Genomic DNA, 23,731 nt, shown 5'->3' with positions numbered 1-23,731 from the left:
TTAGTGATTTGTTAAATATGACAGTAAAAGCACAGGTAACGAAAGCAAAAGTAGACAAATTAGACATCCAATGTAGACACTTTAGTATGAAAAAGGAAACAACAAAATGAATAGGTAACTAACAGAATGGCAGAAAATATTTGCAGGCAGCAGTATTTTTATTTTATTATAGGATGATTCATTAAAGTCTCTACTAGCTGTTGGAATTTCAGTGCTATAAGAGGGCAATATTTTAGAGCATGAGATCTTTTTGGAGTTTTAAAAAGTTATTTACTTTGTTTTAAGAAATATATCTGGAAACAGGAAAATTCATCTGTATGAGAAAGACTTTGTTATCTCCCTTTTAATTTTTATTATGATGCCATCAGATACTGCTTCCTTCTGTCATTTCCAGAGGTAGAGCATCTCTTTGTCTCACACCCATTTATAAAATGACAATGATGGTGATGATAAAAGAAACAGCTGATACTTTCAAGTACTTCAAATTTTTAAGTCATTTGGTTTTTACAACAAAAACATGAAACTCTTTATTTTCCCTCATTTTATATATGACCCATAAATCAAAATTACCAACTGCAAAATTCCAGTTAGAATTATTTTTTAAAGACTATGGGTTCATTGCTTTGACTTCCTCTTCCTCCCATATTATATATTTTCTTAATTTGTGGTTTAGCTTCTGTTACTTACAGAGCCTTCTCTTAGTAGAGATTTCCAAAGTAACCAAAGAGTTTGCTGCAGGAGAAATAAAAAATGGTAAATACCTGCACAGTGAAGGGTTCTGGAGAAAACATCACTTAGCTCACAGCTGACCTAGAGTCAACCCTTCTGATGGTTGTAAGAGCTTCTTTCTCCCTGTTCCTAAACCAGGACAGAGGGTTTTGGTTTTGCTTTTGCTCTTTTGGGCTCTGCAGAATATGTGGATGTGCTCTCTGGAGATAACAACTAGGAAACAGGAGAACATGAAACACTATAAAAAGAAAGGATTCTATGCCCAGTTGTATTAAATAAAGTGCTCTATGTGGATCTATTTTGATACAGATGTTTTAGACCATTTCAAAGAAATAAGTTCTTGACTTGCTTCACACTATATACACATCCTATGCAATTATGTGGAAAGGTCTTTCAGTATGAGTCTAGGTCATAACAAGCAATTGGGTAATTAAAATATCTTTTGTACCAAATATGATTTCTAAAAACCTGTTAGACAAAGGACATCTCCACAGAATTTGAATCCATGTAGTTTGTGGTCACAAATGATTCTCACACAGTCATCGGAAAGCTGCTATCAAGGTTATTTTCACTGCTTGTAGGGTCATCAGTGCATACTGAATAACTCCTGAATGATTGGCTTGTGATGTTATTCACATTTGTACTCTAGCCTTCAGAAAAAGGGAAGAAAGTCAGCTTTGAGAAGAAAATCCAAATGATTATTTATCCCTGTGTACATAAGTATGTAAGACATTTATCCTTTCTAGTATTGAACAAGATAGCTCAATATATACATACACTTTATTGTCAAGCATGGAAAAATGTCTAGTGTACATAAGGCATATAGTGAGAATATGAATTATCAAGATTATAGTTTACATTTTTGTCAAGCCAAATTGAAGTTTGCATTTGGAAATCTATAAAGAATAGAAAAGGAAAAAAAATAGACATATTGAACACATAGTACATACAAACAGAAAATTGAGGCTCAGGGAGATTACATAAAAGCATATGGTTATACAGGTAGAAAGTAGTAGAACTCTGAATCCACAAATGGATTAGAATCCACGAATGTTGTACCAAAGAGGTACTCTAAAACTAAAAATTTTAAAACATTTAGTCTTCTGAAAACTTCACCATGTAATGCTGGGCATTATATGGAGGCATTATATGGAATGGAAGGCAGATTAGGGTAGAAAATGACAATATTTGGTAAGAAGTTTAATATATTACTGCTAGCTGATATTTATTGAATACCTACTACATAACAAGTATATACTATCTAAATTGTTTTACATGGATTATCTCATTTCATTCATCAGCAAGAGTATAAATAGGATTTATACCCATTTTGCAGACAAACTAAGCTTAGAAAGGTTATGAAAAGTCAGAAAAATAATACTTGCTAGAGCCCAAATTGGAAACTAGGTGTCCTGATTGCAGAGTCTGAGCTCTTCAATGCCGTGCCATATTACTGAATCAGTTTCTTGAATCAGCAAAAGTAAAAAACAAAAAACAAAAAAAATCCAAAATGTGGAAAAATTTTTTTCACTTGAGATCATCCAAATGCTGTGTCTTTTAAAAAATTTAGAACCTCTTTAGAAATACCTTCATCTGATGATTTGCTGGAATACAGTGCTGACACACTTTTAAGTTTACTGAAGAAAATAGAAAATGAACAATAGAATAAAAGTATAGATGCTGTCACACCAAATGCATTCAACATCTAATAATATATATCCAAAGTCTAACAATTGTTACCCAAGCAGAAATATTCTAAGTGTCAGCTTATATAATTTACCTCATTTAATTATTAATTTTTTTCAAAAAATTACAGATTGTACCATTTATTATGCTTGTATAAGAATATTTGTCTGCTTTATAGGGAAGCCAGTTTTTAAATAGTTCAATGCCTGATTTTTAATCCAGTCTTAACCAATTACTAGTTCTGTACAACCAGGTAAGTCTCGCAAGACTTTGAGCCTGTTTCATCATTACAATATGGGAACCATAAACTACTACTATAATGTTTTGCAAGTTTTTGAAGATAAGTATCAAATAAGAAAACATATGTGATAACACTTTTAAGGGTGTTAAGCTTTAGACACTATTATTGTGTTACTGACTCACTATTGTTAGAATATATAGTTAGAAGGTTTGTTCTGGCACAAATCTGTGAGACAGCTGGTGAGAACTAAGGGCGCCATTTGGACCAAGAAATAGAACAAAGCTAATTGGCTACACAGGGACTCAACCCATGTCCTTAGCCTCATTAACTCTGTGCTTTACTAAGCAGACACACTATTGCTCACTTACTCATCAGTCTACCTTTAATGAGTCTAGCCTTCAGGTGGGTATTGGTGATGTAAAAATGAATAAACCATGGTCTCTGCCCTCAAGAAGCTCACAGTCCAGCAAGGAGAAGCAGGCAGATGAGTTAAGCAGTAGTTAACGTACTCTGTAATAAATCAGTACCGCAACAGAGATTCATGAAAGTGCTTAGAAGGCACTGCTGGTACTGACTTGAGAAGTATGGCATTCACATCTTGTGACAGAATTTCTTGAGCCTAAAATTTCACTTCTTAAATTACTTAGATGCATTTAAATCCCACCGTTGAAAAACAGTTAATCTCATTCCTCATTTGGAAATGTCAAACGGACTTTTTTTTTTTTTTTTTTTTAATTTAAACAATGAACATTGATTATCTGACAGTTCCTATGAGCCAGAAATTTGAAAATAGCTTACCTGGCTTTTTTCTGGCGTAGGGTTTCTTGTGTGGTTGCATTTAGCATGCCAGCAGTGGCTGCAGTCATTTGAAAACTTGAACGTGGTTAGAGGGTCTGCTTCTAAAATGGCTTATTTGCATGACTGTGGGCAGGAGGTCACAGTTCGCGTCTGGCTGTTGGCGGCAGTCCTTAGTTTTTTGCCATGTGGACATCCCCCTAGGCTGGTTGACTGTCCTCATGACATGGCAACTAACTTTCTCCAGAGTGAGCAAACCAACAGAGAATGTGCAAAGTGGCAGTACCTCGTGTGACCTAGTCTCCAAAGTTATACACTGTCAATTCGGCTCAAAAGTGCCATTTTAAATGACCCATAATTTAATGGAAAGCTTTAAGAACAGAAATTCTCATGTGCTTTACTACCATGTCCTCTATGCTAGGCACATCTTTTCAAATTACGTAAGATGGTTTATTTCCAAATATTTGTTCTCCTATGCATTATTATACGGAGCTAGGAATGCCAACTTGCTCTTTTAAACATAATCATGTTTTTCTCCACAATTCTCTTGACAACTAATCCATTTTGCCAATCCTTTTGCATGGAAACAGCCAATGATTGGTCAGAGTTTTGTTTTTTAAAAAATACAATAATGAGGTTCAATTATTGGTTACCAGTTCTCTAAAGATTTAGATTTTCTAAAAAACTGAAAATACAATTCCATGCACACAGAAGTGGTTTATGCTTTTTCAAGGATTCATCTATTGCTTAAAGCCAGATATACAGGCCATAACAGAATTCTACAAGAATGACCCCTGTACTTGATTCTTTTGGTTTAGTCAAGCTTCACTACCACTGTACCATAAAATAACCAATGACCCAGTTTCATTGCTTTTCTTCCACCTGAACCATAAATGAGAAAAATGATCTGGCCTCACTTATGTCTTGGGGCATGAGACGTGAATGGTACCCTAGAGGTTTTATTCTTTCTGAAATGACTGCTGAAACATTTGGAGGAGAAATGATCTTATTTAATCCATCCATCTGTAAGTTTTGAGGCATGTAGATGTGGATTGGGTGAGTGTGCAAGTAGAAATCACTCACTTCCTATCCTGTGTTGTTTAATGTTGTTAATTAAAGAGTTTAAAAAGGTCTGCAGAAACTGACACAAGAGCAGAAAATCAAACACCGCATGTTCTCACTCATAGGTGGGTGTTGAACAATGAGAACACGTGGACACAGGGAGGGGAGCACTACACACTGGAGTCTGTTGGGGGGAAATAGGGGAGGGACAGTAGGGGGTGAGGAGTTGGGGAGAGATAGCATGGGGAGAAATGCCAGATATAGGTGAAGGGGAGGAAGGCAGCAAATCACACTGCCGTGTGTGTACCTATGCAACAATCTTGCATGTTCTTCACATGTACCCCAAAACCTAAAATGCAATAATAAAAAAAATAAAAAGGTCTGCAGAAACAGAATGCATCTTACCGATAAGAATGTGACTCTTGCTGTTGTAGTCCTGTCATTGTAATTATATGTTATTCAAATCAGGTTCTCAGTAGTGCAAACTACTCATCAAAAGCCAAAGAATTTCTGCTAGGGATTTTGATGTCCCTGCAGGTCAATAAAGTCATAAAGCTCTGTCACTCTAACAGCAACATATTTTATTGGCAGCCAGTGTCCCTCAGGTATATGATTCCCGCCACTTTCAGAGATGTAAACAATTTCCATTTTGAAATATATGACTAGAATCCTGAGTATTAGAGCTTAGCACTGCATTTATTAAGACACACATACTGGCATTGACGCATTCATGAAACATTATTTCTTCTTTCCAATAAAAACTAATGATTATCACCCCTGGTGTTACTCATGTCCTTTATGACAGTATTTGAATTACAGCAATATTTTCACAACTCTTTTCACAGAACTACATACATGTTTTATAGACCACTCATGGTTAGAACCATCTTTTGTATATTTCCTTCTGTAGTTTTAAACATTTAAATCACCAACATTAAATCCCAATTTACTGAAGATGTATGCACATTTACCTTATGCTGGGTGCTAGGGTCTCTCAGCTGACCACAGCTTTAGCCCTTTGGACTGATTATTTCACAACAAAAAATGAAAAAAAAGATACAGTGAATAGGTGTTCTTTATGTATTAAAACATATTCTTCAAAACAATGTGTTGGCTAGCCTGAGTTTTTCTGTATAAAAAAGTATATATCCGAAGGATTATAAATCATTCTACTGTAAGGACACATGCACACGAATGTTCACTGCAGCACTGTTTACAATAGCAAAAACCTGGAACCAACCCAAATGCCCAACGATGATAGACTGGACAGGGAAAATGTGGCACATATACACCATGGAATATTATGCAGCCATCAAAAATGATGAGTTCATGTCCTTTGTAGGGACATGGATGAACCTGGAAACCATCATTCTCAGCAAACTGACACAAGAGCAGAAAATCAAATACCACATGTTCTCACTCATAGGCGGGTGTTGAACAATGAGAACACGTGGACACAGGGAGGGGAGCACTACACACTGGGGTCTGTAGGGGGGAAATAGGGGAGGGACAGTGGGGGGTGAGGAGTTGGGGAGAGATAGCATGGGGAGAGATGCCAGATGTAGGTGATGGGGAGGAAGGCAGCAAATCACACTGCCACGTGTGTACCTATGCAACAATCTTGCATGTTCTTCACATGTACCCCAAAACCTAAAATGCAATAAAATAAATAAATGGGGGAAAAAAAAAGAATTATATAATCAAGTGGAAAAAAAGAAAAAGAAAAGGAAAAAAAAGTCAAGTTTCACCCTATCAGGTACTTTTAGGTCTAACTGGTTTTCCTGTGCTACTCTCTAGTACTTACAGCCGGGGGCAGCAGAGCTTTTCCTGCCTGCCAATCCAGTGAGGAGTGAAGGCAGGAATCAGACTGCCCCAGTACTTGCCCCTGATGCAGATCATTAGGCCTTGAGCAGCTGCTCAGGTCCATTAACAGGCACTTAAGCAGCAGGTAAGGGAAGCTGAGCTGCTCTGAACTAAAGGAGGGGCTGAGAGCTGGGAACAGGGAGGGCTCAGCTGCTGGTGTCTGGTATATATATTGTGTCAAATTTGGGGGACACTTTCTATAAAATCATGGAGAGGTTATTTATCAGTTGTCACATATGGTAGGCTAAATATGTTTTGCCACAACTTTTGCCAAAAAAATGTTATATCAGATTTAACTGTTTATTCTCCTGGCAACTATTATTATTGAATATTTAGGTAGAGTCAATGCTAATGTCAGTCTAGACATATTCATCCCTCCCTGTGCTGAAAAATGTCACATGAATTTGTATATTTGCTTCTGATACCGTTTAACCACAGCTGTTAGTTGACGTTCTTCAGTCCTGGAAATATCTGTCCATTTTCTAAAAAGCAAAGAAAAGTAAAATTTTAAGTAAGCAGTAGAGCAGATGTAGCTTAAAACCTCTAAATTATTCCAGGCCTCGCGCTGCTTTAAGGCTCTATTTTCAGATTCAGTACTTTTTTATTTGTTTCAACAGGAGGATTACAGGATTGAAAATGCTTTATTGTTGTAAAGTCGGAACTGTTAACACCCCCGCCTCCTCTACTCAGCAAAGCCCAAAGAGAAAGCAAGTCCATTCAATCCCCAGCCAGATCTTTAAAATGTTAACATCAAATGAAAAGGCATTATTCCTAAGTGAGAAGAAAAACCTTTGTATCCCTATACGTTACCCATCATTTCCCACTTTGATTTGTGCATATGTCATTAATTCAGATCGTTCAGGAATCACCTTCAAATGGTTTTCCACAAACATAAGAGGAAAAACGGACTGGGATGGGATGTCAGTATCTCCTCTGTATAAATGCGGGGTCGTGTTAGCTGCATTTGGTGGCTAATCCGGAATGATGCCGTGTGCTGTATACTTTCATAATTCTAAGTACAACCAAGTACATCTAAAACAGTCACTCTTGAATAACACAGGTCATTTAGTATGATCCACGCTGTTCCGCTAGCAGAATTGGCCATGACTGTCTCCTAGGTCATCCTGAAGAGATAAAGGGAAGATGGGCTGAGGAAGCTCTGGCATCCAGGCGTCTCCCAGCGATGAAGCCGTGTCCCACACAGTTAGTTGTCAGTGCGGTGGTGACGGCCACACCTGGCAGTGGCTACAGTGCGTCTGCTGTGAGCAGGGGCTGTGGCTCACCCTCTCGGAGCTGCTCCGTGCAGCCAGGGCGGGCAGGAGAGGGAGCCCGGGCGCTCTTGGTGGCGGAGGCTGGGGATCGCAGGGTCGGTGCTGCATTCAGAAAAGCCTCAGCCGCAGCCGGCGATGTGTGAAGTTGGCAGCACGCACCCAGCACGGCTGCTCCTCACCCTCAATTGTTGATGAGCCTGGGCGCTCCTCAATACACGGGAGAGATCCCATTTTGCTTTCTTGGAGAAAGAGATGAGATGAGCTGCGGAAGGTATTTGGCCGTGAGAAGAGTGAAAGGCAGTTTCTCGCTAGCAGCTAAGTTGTAGAATTGCGTCGGGGAGCGCGATAGAATTGACAAGAAAAGAACAGACACCGTTGCAGAGCCAGGCACGCCTGATTGCACGAGTCGGATCCCCGGGACGCAGCTTCCACTCCTGCTCTAACTGTTTGTGACTGAATAAAGGAAACGAGACCAGAAACACAACTGCAAGTGGTGTGCCTAAAAGGAAAACACATACACCCCGAAAGGAGGGGAGGAACAACCCAGCTGGCGTGGACGTTTTTTTTTTTTTTTTTTAAAGGAGAATCCCTCAGGTATGTTCTTTCCTCAGCTGTGTGCACTGCTTCATCTGCATGCGATTTTCTATCTGTATTTTCTTGTCCCTTCTTTTTGTTTGCACTTGGGAATCACAACCATGGGGTTCTCTTCGTATAGCAGATGCGTTTGTAAAATATCGGCTCTCCTGTTTTTATAATGTACATGATCCTTTGGAGGATCATGACTTCTCAGTCATTGCTTTTTAAAAAAAAAATTAGAATGATAAATGATTGTTTAGTTTCCAGTCAACTTTGAGAAAAATGTCTGCATAGGGACAAACAGAGTTGAGATGAAAGGTTGGGATATTCCATAATCCCTTGGAATTTTGGAAGAAGAGAATAGAGCTCAACAGAGAACAAAAGTTGAGGGCTTCTAGGAAAGGGTTAAAAGCCAAGATGTCATAAACTAGTGTCTCACCCAGGTGTTTTTCCAGCTCAGCATCCAGTCTGAAGCAAATGAAGCTTTACCAGTGATTTTTTATTCCTAGCTCTTCATCAGTCCTTCAAGAAGAAGATCCTGCAGATTTACTTTCAAGAGATGAATTGCTTAAATTGCTTGCTTGGTGCTGTTTTACAACTGTTCTATGGTGCTGAAGGAGGGAGTCTAAAAAATTCCGTTTGGTCCAACAGCATGAGTAAACCCTAACTTCTGCAATTACATCATCAATATACTTGTATCATCAATAGAAAGACAGATATACAACAGTAGTAATTTTGGCTGTCTTTAGTACCTAAATGGAGATGACAAAACTTAAAAATCAATGTTCCTTGTTAGGCTTTTAAGGAAAAAAATGAAAGAGATTTGGGGATGGGTTATACAAATAAAGATTAGTTTTAGAATACTCTGCATTTCTTTAAGATGCTAAGAATGTAAGTTTATATGATTTTGAAATTAATAAGAAACTTAGTGCTTTTTAGAAAATCATCTTACCACCTTTTACTCTTCAATACTTTTCATAAAAGTGGGTTAAATTGTCAGTAAATTAAATGTACATGTATTTATATTAAATGAGCTTTTCTGAAGAGGACAAATGAGAATGAGAAAGTACTACATTTTTGTAGATATAAAATATTTAATAGATTTTTTAGTGTTAACAGAGTTAATGTCAAAGCTCTAGGACCCTGATTTTTAATTATTGTTGTTCCCATTTAATTCTGATTAAAAAGTCCAATTGTAATAGACATAAGTAGGCTTTAAATTGTCATTTGTGCATACTGTAAAGTAAATCACCACCCTGCCCTTTAAAAACTATAAACCTCATTTTTGCCAAATGGTAGCTATTTGGAGCACTTAGGGTATAAACAAAATGAGGAAGTCATTTGTTTTAAAATTCCACACATTAACAACAACAACATCAAGATATGAAAAGTAAGTATAGGCAATTCTTGAGACCAGAGGATTGATTTAGAAGATGAGCAAAGTATTAGGTTTCTGTTTGTTAGTAGGGAGTGAAAAACATTGTGTGTTTCTTCTGTGTTGGCATCTCGTATGAAGAGGCTTATGATATCTGTAGGCGATACACTATTGCAGTAATTTTACTGAATCCATTAAATAATATTTGTTAAACTGATAAAAGATTATCTAAAAGATTATTTGAAACTCTAATTTACAAAGTTGTACTTTTAAACTATAATGGAATTTTGTTGAGAAAGTAATTTCAGTAGAATTACCAACATTTTTTTCAGTAGAATTTGAAGGTGGTTTAATAGGTAGAGTTTATTATTAATAGGGTTTATTTCCTAGCATTCAATAATTTGTTTTTAGACTTCCATTAAAGAAATTTGGAAACTCCTTCTAGAGATTATCATCACTCTGTGCTAGGTAAATTCATACCCAGGTGAAATACGAGGTAAACATTTTAGCTAAGCCTAGATAAATCACTTTTGATGTGCTGATTGTTAATAAACTGTTTTCCTTTCTAGGTCATATAATAACTTACTATGGTTGCTAGTCTTTAAATAGGAAGCAATACAGTATGTGGTGCACAGAACTGGATGCTTAAGAGGCCATGGGTCATTATAAACAGATGACAATTGCAGTGATTCCTCTTTTAAAGACAAAACACACCAAATGTATGTTGGGGCCAGAGGTGGTGTTGGTGGGAATGTCAGTGTGCAGAAGAGAGTGTACTTTGTTGTCTTTGCTGATTTAGGGCATGTCAGACACTTTTGGTATGATAATATCTTTTTCCCAATACTCTAGGCACTTCCATTTCTGTTAACCTTCTCAGCTAATGTAACGCATAAACCCTGCCACAAGTTCTCTGAAGTATTATGCCACCTGTACATTGTCTTCCAGTTTCAACATATAATTTTCTGTTATTCATTCTTTCCATCCAATAGTCTTTACTACAGAAGGACATTCTCTAGAATTTTTGAAGACATTAGAATCATTTTGTCACCCAAGAAAAATAATTCTGCTTTTCAGCTAGAAATTTTAGGAGTTTTAAATACATTCCAAGTTTGTTTCTGAAATACACTTTTATAGATAGAAAGCCACTTTCTAAATAGATAATAATTTGTATCTAGTATCAATTCATTTGGTAATATGCATTTAGAATAACTGTAGTGATAATTGCAAATTCAAGGTATCAAACTTGTATCTCTGTTGTTATTACAAATCCTTTCTGGATCTTAAGTTGTCTGTGGTTGAATCACTAGGCCCCAGTTCTCTTCTGGTTTTAAAAAAAGGATTTATTAATAGCCCTCTCAATCTGTAGCTTTTGAGCATGCAAAAGACTGATTACCAGTTCTATAATCTCTGCAGAGATAATGGATGCCACAAGCGGTGTTTGTTTCCCTTGTAGTCTTTTAAGGCATTGGAAGGGAGACGGGATTAAGTATTCTAACCTCTAGGTCAAAAGTCCTCCAGAGGATAAATAGACAAGAAGGCACACTGAATCGTTTCTCTATCTCTTGTCAAAATGGTTGTGATGAAGTAAGCATAAATGTTTTCCATCTATTTCATATCCTAGGTATATTGTATATTTTAGCTTCGGCATATAAAAATTAATTATAATCTGGATATGGAAGAGAGTTTTATGTTACTTTTTCTATATAAAGAATTAAGAAAATATTTTGTAGAAATAAATGCTAGATAGAAAGATATGAACTCAGCATTATAAAGTGTACTCAGATTTCAAGGTATTTTTAAAAAGTAATCATAAAAGATGGGCTTCTCTTTCAAATATTGTCCTGTCTCCCTACATTTTCACAATCCCATCTTCAGCCTGACTTTCCTCCCAACAGTCAATTTTTTTTTTTTTTTTTGGCCCAAGTCCTGTGTTCAGGATAAAACATACTTTGTTTCTGAGCATTCTGGTTCTTGAGAATCTGGGTGCAATATGTCTTTTTGATGGGGAAAAAGCTTTTGCTTGAAAATATTTTGCTTCATGTGTTTTAGAAGTTGAAATAATTTACTCTAGAAATAGTTCTCCAAGCATGTAAAATATAAAAGAAAAGGAGCAGTGATTGGACAGAGTAGGCGACTATTTCTATTTTATAGGTGGAAACAACTAATGGCTTAGGCACCTTCCCTGAGGCACGTTTCTGAGAGAGCATACTGTGGATATGGTCCCAGACTAACTGGAGGAAGAAGGGTTGTGTTTTATTCATGTCATTGTTGAGTGGCACGCAACTGAAAAAATCAAACTAGTTGCTTTATTAATGAGAAATCTTTTTTTTTTTTTTTTTTTTTTTGAAACGGAGTTTCACTCATGTTACCCAGGCTGGAGTGCAATGGCGCGATCTCGGCTCACCGCAACCTCCGCCTCCTGGGTTCAGGCAATTCTCCTGCCTCAGCCTCCTGAGTAGCTGGGATTACAGGCACGCGCCACCATGCCCAGCTAATTTTTTGTAGTTTTAGTAGAGACAGGGTTTCACCATGTTGACCAGGATGGTCTCGATCTCTTGACCTCGTGATCCACCCGCCTCGGCCTCCCAAAGTGCTGAGATTACAGGCGTGAGCCACCGCGCCTGGCCCTGAATGAGAAATCTTAAATAAAAATTACCAGTGAGATAGAGCTAGAGAATGAATGACATATTCTAACAAGAGTCCACTGCTTTTTTCTATCTCACAGAAAATATTGAAATCAAATCCTAGCTCAGTTACCAGCTGGCTGAGAAACTTGAGCCATCATTTTTTTTTATAAGCTTTGGTTGTCTGTAAGACTGGTTAAATGTTCATGAAGATCCCTTCAGGTTCCCCGACTCAGAGATTGCATAAAAGACTGCATCGTGCAGACTCTGTAGACTTGACTCCATTTGAAATGTAGCTATAGATTTACTTGTCTCTGACTTGCTTCTCCTGAGAGACTAGAGGTTTGGTAAATAGCATTTGCCTACCTGCTAAACTGAAGAAACAGTGTTCATACTTTTAGAGTTGAGAAATTTGTCAACTTGTTTTCCTTCAGAAAACTAGGCGGAAGTATTGGCTTAATTATAATCCATGGAACTGCATGTTTTGTATAAGGCTCTGTACTGTGACTCATAAAATATTTGCTGTAGCTTTGATAGATGTTGAAATACTGATACTTCGTTAAGAAACAAATAGCATTAGGATACGTAGCTGCTAACTTTTTAAGAGTAACTTATAGAACAGTGCTTTTAAAAGTAAAGTATATGTACCTACTCTGCTTAGTTACTGGAATAAATTGACTCTCTCTCTCTCCAATGTCTTCCTCTCTGGATTGGCACACTCACTGAAAATATGTTACAAAAAAGAGGGCTGCAGGGAGCACTCATGGCTGAAGGGGCAAATTTAACCATGAAGTTTCTCAAACCTAAGGAACTTTTATATTTCCTTTTCAATTTCAAAGAGGTTTGACTGGTAGGAGGCAAAATATATAGATAACTTCATATATGTAAAAATTAATACTTGATTCTTCTTAGAAAATAATCTCTAAGATGAGAAGATTTTGCTTAATTACACAAGAAGTTGCCACAATATTACTGAAGAGTGGTTGAAGAGCATATTTTTAAAATAATAAATGATAATAAATGTAATGCTTGATAAATAAATACAGCAAATTATAAAAATTGCTTACTGTAATTGCTTTCATTTTTTTTTAGGCTTGAGTGGGAACATTCCTGATCCTCTCTTTCTACTTTTTGTCTTGGTAACCTGAATTTCTTCAGTGGCCTCTACTGATTCCTTGAAAGGATTTACACTACCATGTCTCAAAAAGTCAAGAAATTCAGCTCTGGGTCTCTCAAGCAGCTCCTCTTCCTGATTTCCTCAGTTTCTCAGACCCAAATCTCAAATCATCTTCACTGCCTTATCCTTTCTCATGGCTCATATTCAGTTACTCTTGTTTTCTCTTTAACACATGGTCTCCAGCCATGTCTTCTGTTATCTTCCAATGAACACCACCCTAGTTCAAGTTCTTATCACTTTATGCCTAGAATATTGCTTGAATCTTCCAATTGTTTTATCTGTATGATCCTCTCCTCTAAGCATCTGTTCTGCATACTACTGCCGGATTCACAGTCCTAAAAAATGCTTTGAACATGACACATGTCACTCTCTGATCAAAAATTTTCAGGGACATGATATTGTTTATCAAATAAAGCTGTAAATGCTTAGTATGGCAAAATAGTTCTTTTACAACCAGATCCAACTACCTTTCCAGCTTTACCTTTTTTTCTGTTTCCTTATCCCGTCTCTGCCCCAATTAAACAGATTGCTCACAGTTTCCAGATACTGACATTTTATACAATTCCACAGTACTAAATGATTTGTCTGATTATAATCGGACTCATCATACACTCTCTTATGAGATTTCTCCTTTGGCCTTGGATTACAGTTAAATCTTTTATTTTTGCATGTTAATTTTTAAAAGCCTTAGTTAGAGAATAAATCTCTTAAGTACAGTGTGTAAGCTTTGACAAGTTACTTTAAATTTCTGCATCTTAATTTTCAGCCAGAAAATAATGACACTGTAAAGATCATTTCTTCACAGAGTTTATAGGAGGATTGAGTGAAATAGAGGAAGTTCTCAGTGAACACTGGCTGTAAATCTCTCATTATCTGGGTATAGAAGATAGATGCTCAGTAAATACTTGCTTTTGTATTTGAAATGTGTATGTTATTAGAGGAAAAGCCTGGTAAGGGAAGAGGAATGTGGTATGCAAAGTTGGAAATAACAAGAAAAATAATTAAAGTCAGAAGGAAACTGAAGCCTCTGCTGGGTCCTAAGTTGGTAATGACTTTAGCAGCACATTTATGACACGTTGGGATAGCTTTGGACAGCCTATATCTGATTAAATCAGTTGCACTGAGATTCTAATATAAACTATGAGCTTATGTATATTTTCCATAGTATTATGGCAGCAAATCTTTGTGACTTTCTTTTTTTATATTCTTTATTTCTTCTAAGAAAACCACAGGAATATATGTACAGAATGTACAGGTTTGTTACAAAGGTATATGTGTGCCATGGTGGTTTGCTGCACCTACTGACCTGTCCTCTAAGTTCCCTCCCCTTGCCCCCCAACCTTCAACAGGCTCTGGCGTGTGTTATTCCCCTTTCTGTGTCGATGTGTTCTTAATATTCAATTTCCACTTCTGAGTGAGAACATACTGTGTTTGGTTTTCTGTTCCTTTGTTAGTTTGCTGAGGATAATGGCTTCCAGCTTCATCCATGTCCCTGCAAAGGACATGATCTCATTCCTTTTATGGCTGCATAGCACTCCATGTTTATATGTACTACATTTTATGTATCTAGTGTATCATTGATCGGCATTTGGGGTGGGTACATGTCTTTGCTATTGTAAATAGTGCCCCTAGTAGAATGATTTATATTCCTTTGGTATATACCCAGCAATGGGATTGCTGTGTCAAACGGCATGTCTAGTTCCAGATCCTTGAGGAATCGCCACACTGTCTATCACAATGGGTAAACTAATTTACATTTCTACCAACAGTGTAAAAGCATTCCCAATTCTCCACAGCCTTGCCAACATCTATAATTTCCTGACTTTTTAGTAATTGCTGTTCTGGCTGGCATGAGATGGTATCTCATTGTGGTTTTGATTTGCATTTCTCTGATGATCAGTGATGGTGAGCTTTTTGAAGTATGTTTGTTGGCCATGTAAATGTTTTTATTTTGAGAAGTATCTGTTCATATCCTCTGCCCACTTTTTGATGGGGTTGTCTTTTTATTGAGTTTCTATAGTACAGCTGATAAGAGTTTCATGAAGAGTCTGCTGCTGTAAATGTTCTTGGAAACAAGGAGAGAGATTAGAGTCTGACCAGCAACCCTGATTTACTCATACTCTTCAGGCTCCCGAATTCAGTAACTGTGGTGAACATGAAGGTCAGAATCTCATGTCCATATAGCTCATAAACACAACCACTGAGAGGCATAAGAGGTATAGCTACAAAAGCTGTGAAGATGAACTTGTATTAGTAGGGGAGCTGCCTACCTGATGTCATAACCATGTCATATTATAGGTCAATGTCAACTCACTATGGTATTTGTCTTCCTCTTATTGATCAGGGAGTTATGAGACTACTAGTTTTGTCAGTTTGATTTCCGTAGTAATAATACTTTCCTCATTGGGTCTATGTCCCATAACCTTCCTCTCTTCCTTTGATCTGAATCTTCCCATTTTGACTCCAGCTGATAATCTAAACTGTTGTTTGTCTCCCTCCTAAGCACATGGAAGGTGTTTACCTTGTTTTCTCTACCACTGTGGCTCCTGCTTGATGGCATCTAGCTTCCAGCAGATTTTTCAGTAGCTACTATTAGGTAAAGAAATCCAGGGAGGAATCCTTAATGATCTTTTTTAAGTTTTCTTGAAAAAATTCTTAGAGGATCTATTTCAAGATAGGAGGCATTGTACCTCATTATAGACAAATACATTCACCTGTGATATTTTATATTGGAAGAAAATTTCTTAAAGAATGAATGAGAAGTCTGAGCAAAATACATCTTGAAGTCTCTGTTTAAACTTGAAAGGTAAGGGAATGTCAATTAGGAGAGGCAAAACGTGGGGTCAACTCTAGAATCTATTGAGAGAACACTGGAGCATAGCTTTGTAAGTTTTCCTTTTGTTTCTAGATTTCCTATTATCTTTCTCTTAAGACACTTAACACTATAAACCTTGATGAATTTCTATTATAGTTGGTTCCACTTCTCTGTAACTCAGGCCCTACCAGCAAGATATTATTTGCTGATTGTTGTTTTAGGAATATACAGCATCCTTCTATGAGAATGAATGAAACATTCCTAGAATGCTGAAAATTTGATAATTACAAAAGATACACAAAAATTTCCAACTTTAATTAAATTATAAAACACTAGATATGATTTTTTAAAATTATAGAGCACTAGGAGAGTACTTATTTAAGTAGCTACAGTTTCTGGATGTCTGTTTTTCGATTGCTTCTCAGTTTGTTCACATATCATCTCACTTTTCACAGTGAACTTAATCTCTTAGTTCAGTTATCTAAAACTATTAGAGGACAGATAATTTACTGTACTACTTAACATCACATAAAATGGACCAAAATGCAAAGCCTGTTCATATGTGAATGTAAATAAATTGGTTACTATATGTCTGTGAAAGTGAGTGATAAAACCAACCAGTCTGAAATCTAGTGGAGAGACACTGTGAACTCCTATTTATCAGTAATTCAAACATTAATAAATAATTAAGTAATTTATGGTAGTCAGCATAGAAGAAGGATATATATATATATATATATATATATATATATATACACACACACACACATACACACACACACACAGGTTAGGATACTACTTATAGATTGGCTTATCTTTTTTCTGCAGTATTGCACAATGACATACATTTTGATGACATGAAAGATTCTTAAGACTTTAGTTTTTCCTATAGTATAAAATATTAAATTATATTTAGCATAATTGGTCTTCATTTCACTTCCTCATTATTTGAAGTTGATAAACAGATATTTTAGATAGGCATTTCCCAGTTGGTTAAATAACGCATTGTTATTGATGGCTGTTAGGATTGTCTGTCTGAGTACTTCAAATTTTATTTTATTTAGTTTGGGAGGTAATGGAAATCATTCAGAAAGTAAGTTAACCTCCTATATGGTTGATTTACCTTGAGAGAAATAGTCTGTCCCAAGATCACAGACCAGGATCCTAACATGTAATCTTGCCAGAATGGAACAATTGGTTTTAAAGAGGAAGAGAAAAGATATTGTAGTTACACAAATTCATCACTTCTTCCAGAATGGCAATTCAGAGCCAGCCTCCTACAGAAAGGAAAGATTTTTTTGGTTTTTGTTTTTCTTTTTAAAATATTATTGAGTACTAGCAGGCTTATCTTAGTTACCTTTTGCTTATAGTACACCTGCTATTCGTTTGCGTGTCCTGAGGACGCAGCAGTTGGCTCTGGAAGAAGGTGGGACAAGACTGCCATGGACAACAGCAGATAGCCAAGCTTGGGTTTCAAACATGCCCACAAAATTCAGTGCAGCAATCCAAGTGCACTGATGTGAACTGTGTTTACATTTTCTGTTCTTGCTATATGCCTTAGGCTATCTGAAAGATGTCTCTGTTCTTTACTGATTGAGAGAGAGATTTTCTGTCTCAAGTTACTGCTTTTGCCCTAATTAAACTATCTATAAAACATTTGGCAGCTAGGGTTTTCTTCTGGGTTAATTACAGAACTATGAGCAGCTTTTGCAGGAAAAATGAAGTTGTGTTTCAGATCAGGTGTGCTTGTGAGAGTTTAATGTGTGGTCACTTGTGCAGAAACCTAAAGGCTTAGCTTTCCCAATGCTTCTCTTCCTCACCATCCAGTCTGGTTTGAATTTCTAGTGTCTCTATCTGCCTTCTCTTCTATTTTCACTAGACTGTGAGTTCCAGATGACAAGTCTTCTGCTGTTGTTCTCTTCACTGCAAAACTAGTAGAGTGCTTACATGTATTAGGTAGGGGAGGAGGAGGGAACGAAGAAACCCTGGTGAACTAAAATGGTTCTGATGGAATACAATACAGCAGCTCTGGGTGTTTGACATTATTAATACAAAAAAATAGTTATTAAAAGAATTTTTCTTGATATTTTAAAGAAGAGGAGATGATATGTATTATTGTTGGCCTGAGAGGATATTCTAGACAAAATGTTTATGGGACACCAAAAAAATAACAAAATTGTTGTGAGTAGAGCGCAGGAGGCTGTTTTTGTTATTTAAGAAGACTTTGAGCACTTTGCTAGGTTGTACAGAGGAAATGTGAAGTTGAATCAAAAAGGGCCTGCCATCACAAGCTCTTGTACCTTTTGGGGAAAGGAAATATGAACACAGAATTACAAAATTTAGTATTGCAACAGGAATGCTCTGGTCGGGAGAATTTGAAAATACATTCTTTCCAAACAGAGGTAAGGAGATACCTTGGATTGGAATAGAGAAAAGCATAGTGAGGAGCAGGGCTGTTGCTGGGTCTGAATTTCAAGAAATAGACATCAAAGAGTCACTTCTTGGTATAGAAAAAATCCGTTTGTTGAAATTGCTCACTTTCCTAACTCTCTCTGCTCATTTCATTCTTAGAGGGCAGGGTCTGTTGCTATTTGGCTCACGGTCATGTTCCTCAAACCTAGTACAGCTCACAATATATAACTGGTGCCCAGTAAATATTTGTTGTGTGAATGAATAAAGTGGTATCTCCATATTGTCAGTATTTTTAAAACATTCGATTTCAAATCCAGGTTTCTAGCTAGCTAGATTCTCCTTGAGTATATCTTTCACTTCTTCATCATCATCAGCAACCTACTGTGTGCTAACTACCATGCAGGCGATGGGGTCATAAAAGATTCTTTTAAATGGATGCCATGCTTGGTGTGAGTAAAATGGTACAGAGTTAATTGAGCTGTCTGGCTAATGTCAGCATATTGTTCAATATTTTGAAAACTGTTAAATAGATACCTCCCCTCCAAATTGTGATCAGATATTTCTCATCTAGACATTGTGTCTCAATCGCATTTATCAATGAAGGCAAGGTTACATAACCTCAATTACAGTCCTGGAAAACTGTCAACAAAATCTGATTAACAAGTACTGCTTAATTGTTTAAAAAAAATGTAGGCAATGTTTCTTGGCTTCTGCCTGAAATAAAAGCCTGGTAGGACATTCATGGATTAAAAAAAATAATTAAAAAAAATTAGTTCAGACAGTTCCTAAAAACACCACAGCAGGGCAGTGGCCTTAAATTAAAACTATAACTCCTCATGTTTTATCTATTTTGCCATTAAATCTATTTCTTCTTTGGCAAATGTAAGATATCTTTGTTTTGTTATGCCATGTAAAATGTGTTCTTTTTTTAACTGTTGGATATACAGATAGCCAGATAGACAACAGAGAAGGATTATTTTTTGATTTTGTGTTCAGATGTTTTAAAATTTACACACCATGTGGACTTCCAAAATATCTGCAAGTTAATCGTAATGTTAAATTCTCTAAGGAATGAGCTTTCTGTTTTCAGGAAAATTGTGCTAAATGCCTTTGTAAAGCAGTACTCATCATTGATTTACCTGTTGTTGAAAGTATGAAAATATTTATACTAATGTGTAATTGCACTTTTCTTGAAGACAGCAGACAGTGTGGCTACTCTGACAGCTGCTTTGAGAAGGGACTAATCCTAAGTGCTGACGGGAAGCCCTGCAATAGTTTGGCTTCTCAGAGTTTGGAGATCTCTGGCCCTGTCCAGATAAGGAAACCAGAAGAAAAAATGGGTGAAGGGTCTAACATGACTTGATATTCGTTTTTCTTTCTGTGACCCTGTCCATTTTTTCTAAGCAGGTTAATAAGATAAGAATTACTTATTGAGGAAAAGACTCATAAAGGGAGAGCAGATCAGCTTGTCCAAAATGTACACGGGCCATGATAACTAGGAGTTTCTCTGCTGAGTCTTAGGTAGAATTGCCTTCTCTCTTAAAGAGAGATGGGTATGTTGACCCTATTAAAACACATTCTCTTAAAGACTCTCTTAAAGAGAGTATGTTTTAATAGGGAGAAGGACTTTAAAAAATATATACCTATTTTTCATCTCATTCTCTTACTTATTCAGGACCCTTTGAATTATGCCAAACATGCAGATAATTATTCCACGTATCAATGGGGTCATCTATGAAAAAGACATCATGAGTGAAAAATAAATTAAAAATTGTAGAGCTTTCAAAAGAACCCAGCAAAAGATTAGGAAGATTAAATACAACTCTGGCTTCAATTGGTCTATTCATATCTGTATATAAAGGACATATTGGAGTTATACTGAAGTGTTATATAATACAATTTTAAAATCTTTTGTTTTTACTTTTATTTTTCAGTAGTGATAGATGCACACATTTTTTTCTACCTCATACTCCCTTCCAAAGACTAAAAATTTTCTTTGTACTTTCACTTTTATAGTTTAAGTGGATTCAAGCTTCCCTGCTAGTAAAGGTTGAACCTCTAGAGCAGTGATCCCCAATCTTTTTGGCACCAGGGACTGGTTTCATGAAAGATATTTTTTACACAGACCAGGAAGTGGGGGATGGTTTCAGGATGATCCAAGTGCATTAAATTTACTGTGCACTTTATTTGTGTTATTATTATAGGGTAATATATAACGAAATAATTATACAACTCACCATAATGTAGAATCAGAGGGAGCCCTGAGCTTGTTACAGTTCCATCTGGGGCTGATGGGAGACTGTGATAGATCAACAGGCATTAGATTCTCATAAGGCACGTGCAACCTGGATCCCTCCCATGTGCAGTTCACAATAGGGTTTGCTCTCCTAGGAGACTCCAGTGCCGCTGCAGCTGGTCTGTCTGGAGGCAGAGCTCAGGGAGCAACATGAGTAATGTAAATACAGATGCTGCTTTGCTCACTCACCTGTTGTTCACATGCTGTTGTGTGGCCCGGTTCCTAACAGGCTCTAGACCAGCATTGGTCTGTGGCCCAGGGGTTGGGTACCCCTGCTTCAGAGAATAGAAAATAGCATAAAAGGAAGTCAGTGTATTAAGAGCAGCAAAATAATTCTCAGCTTATTTGGTAAGACTTGGAAAATAAATTAAAACATTTTTATCTTTCTTCCCCTCAGCATGCCAATACTTGGTTACTTTCAAATTCTTCCAAGTATACCAGAAAACTAAGTAAATCAGTTATTATTATAACATCCCTTGTCATCAGATAATTTCTCAAAAGTTGTGGTAGGTCAGGTAAGACCTAAGTCTATTGGGCACTTAAGGTGGAGAAAAAAGCATTAAGTAGCACAGAAAAGGTGAACAAAGGAGGCCAGACTTTTGGGAACAAAATTTGTTTCACAAACCTTGTGTCTCCAGGCTAGGCGTTTCTGTGTTGCTTAGCTCCAAGGTTCACACCAACTGAGTGAGAGCTCTGTTAAATGCCAGTAAAGCTCTCATTTAGGATGGTGTTCCATAGTCGAAACAGCTGGGAGATGGAGACTCTGTTGGGAAGACACAATTTATAATGTGGATCCATCAGAAATGATTTAGGTTCTGTATAATATGTCAGCACAGTTTTTCAGGAGAATATATTGAATGTTTGTATTTTGTATATTCAATACTAAAATAAGTATAGGATAAGCAGACAGTTTAAATTCAAATTATGTTTTCTCTGACATGATTATGTACTTTTTATATTTTTTAGATTGTCTGTACAATATAAGGATATCAGGTTAGGGCTTTGGAGCTTCATGGCCTGTATTCAGTTGTAGGTACTGCCAGTTTTAGAACTGGCTGTGTTGGGAAATGTGTTTAATTGTGAAGACCATGGTTTTCTATTCTCGAAAACAGGAATAAGCATAGAACATTTAGTAGAGGATTGTTGTCATAATCAAGATTATTTTTGAAGTGTTGAGCATAGTGCTTGGAAAAGAACAAGCAAATATTAAACAGCAGCTACTGTTATTATCCTTTGTTTCCCATTATCTGTTTTGACACCTATGATATGCTGTGAAAATAAACATATTTTATAGATCTGAAGTCATAAGACCTGAAGTCAAAACTAGGGCATATTGAGATACAGAATAAAAAAGTGCGAACTGGTGTCTGTGTCAATCCAGGAACCAAGATTCCCTTCAGTTTAGGATGATTCCTAGAGGCTGATTCAGGAGAATGAGACCTTTGGACTCTGATATCCATTTGTCCACCTTGTGTGCCACTTGAATCTACTTGCTTCATGTGGCAAGTTAACAAATCTGAGGACGGCTTCTCTAAGAGTCCGGCTAGTCTCTTTTCCTGGGGAAGCTTACATGAAGGTTATGGAAATGAACCCGAGTTCCTTTAACTGCAACTTGTCTCAAGGCCACAGCTCACCATCTCCCTCCTGCACCTCCCATTTTAGATGCTCCTGTACTTATACCTAGCACCTCTGCGGAGTTAGTTGGCTTACCTCACGGAGTATCCCAAATTCTTGTCCCTAAAGCGTCTGGGCTTTTGGTTATCTTGCCGTTTTGTTCATTTGCAATCAAATTGGGCAGGGGTTGTGAAGCATTTCCTCAGTGGCGTACCTGGGTGCCAATGTATTTCTTCTTGTCCCTATCATGTAATTTCAACCCTGCATTCTTCTAAGGGTCAGAGTCAATTCCTCTTGCCACGTCTAAAGTGACCAGGTGGCAACCATATGTTAAACACCATATGATTTTTCCACTGTGTCTGCTGATAGAAGGAGCCTCCTCTGATAACCAGATCCTATGTGATGACAGAGAACAAAGTTATAGGGATGGGAAGTACAAATAGTCCAGTGGAACACTGAGAATGGTAGTAAGTAGGGCCATGCCTGCTTCCATTCCTTAGTTCCCAGAATCGTTATTTTATCTAATGGGGGCATAGTATCATGTGATAGTCATGAATTTCAGGTATATACTACATTCTGAATTATGAGACTTCTTATTAGGGTATCATTTATAAACTGATGCTTTAAATATATCTTAGAAGGGTATTTTTTTTTAAGCAGATTGGAATCTTCTGGGCTTTGTTGTGATAGGAGCAATAGAGGGACCTGCAAGGTTAAATTGTAAATGGTGGCTACTCCCATGGGTCCAATGCTGTACCGCCACTAAGATGAAGTAGACCACTTGGTCTAAAATGAAATTATGCGAGTGGGAAAGGTAAACATGTCAGAAATTGTGTTGATTCCAATTTAAGTAAAGCATTGTTCCTTCCAGAGCAGAAAAAGTCCAACGTAATCAGGTCTTTGCCAAGTGGCTGGCCCATCCTCTTGAAAGCTGTTGTATCAGGTGCCCAACGTTGGTCTCAGCTGTGGCAGACTGGAAATTTGGCAGCAGCAGCACCTAGATCACACTTGGTGAATCTTATTGGGAAAGTTGTTCTGAACCTTCTAATTACGCATGATTTCTTTCACTTGTATAAATTAAACATTATCTGTGGAGCAGTGTGCATCTGCTTGCCTCTGGAAACTGCATTCTATTAGCCATCTCCGTAGCTCTAAATTAGGCCTCCATTCTACCACTCCAATATTGCAACTTGTA

At 37.1% G+C, this 23,731-nt stretch overlaps 1 protein-coding gene across 2 annotated transcripts in view; it reads left to right on the top strand.

Annotated features, from left to right (window-relative positions):
* Nucleotides 1-7,459: 7,459 nt before the first annotated feature.
* UNC13C (unc-13 homolog C) overlaps nucleotides 7,460-23,731 on the top strand; it is a 605,313-nt gene continuing 589,041 nt past the window's right edge. Inside the window, exon 1 of one of the 2 annotated variants that reach the window (XM_032297403.1) lies at nucleotides 7,460-8,241. The gene's annotated coding sequence lies outside the window, so the exon portion shown is untranslated. The remainder of the gene's footprint in view (nucleotides 8,242-23,731) is intronic. The other variant, XM_032297404.1, reaches the window with a different exon arrangement.

Source organism: Sapajus apella, unplaced genomic scaffold (assembly GCF_009761245.1).
Source record: "Sapajus apella isolate SASKATOON/1434 unplaced genomic scaffold, GSC_monkey_1.0 scaffold37, whole genome shotgun sequence".
Classification (NCBI taxonomy): domain Eukaryota; kingdom Metazoa; phylum Chordata; class Mammalia; order Primates; family Cebidae; genus Sapajus; species Sapajus apella.
The sequence above is the reverse complement of the archived record's forward strand: the minus strand, read 5'-3'. Positions and strand labels throughout refer to the sequence as shown.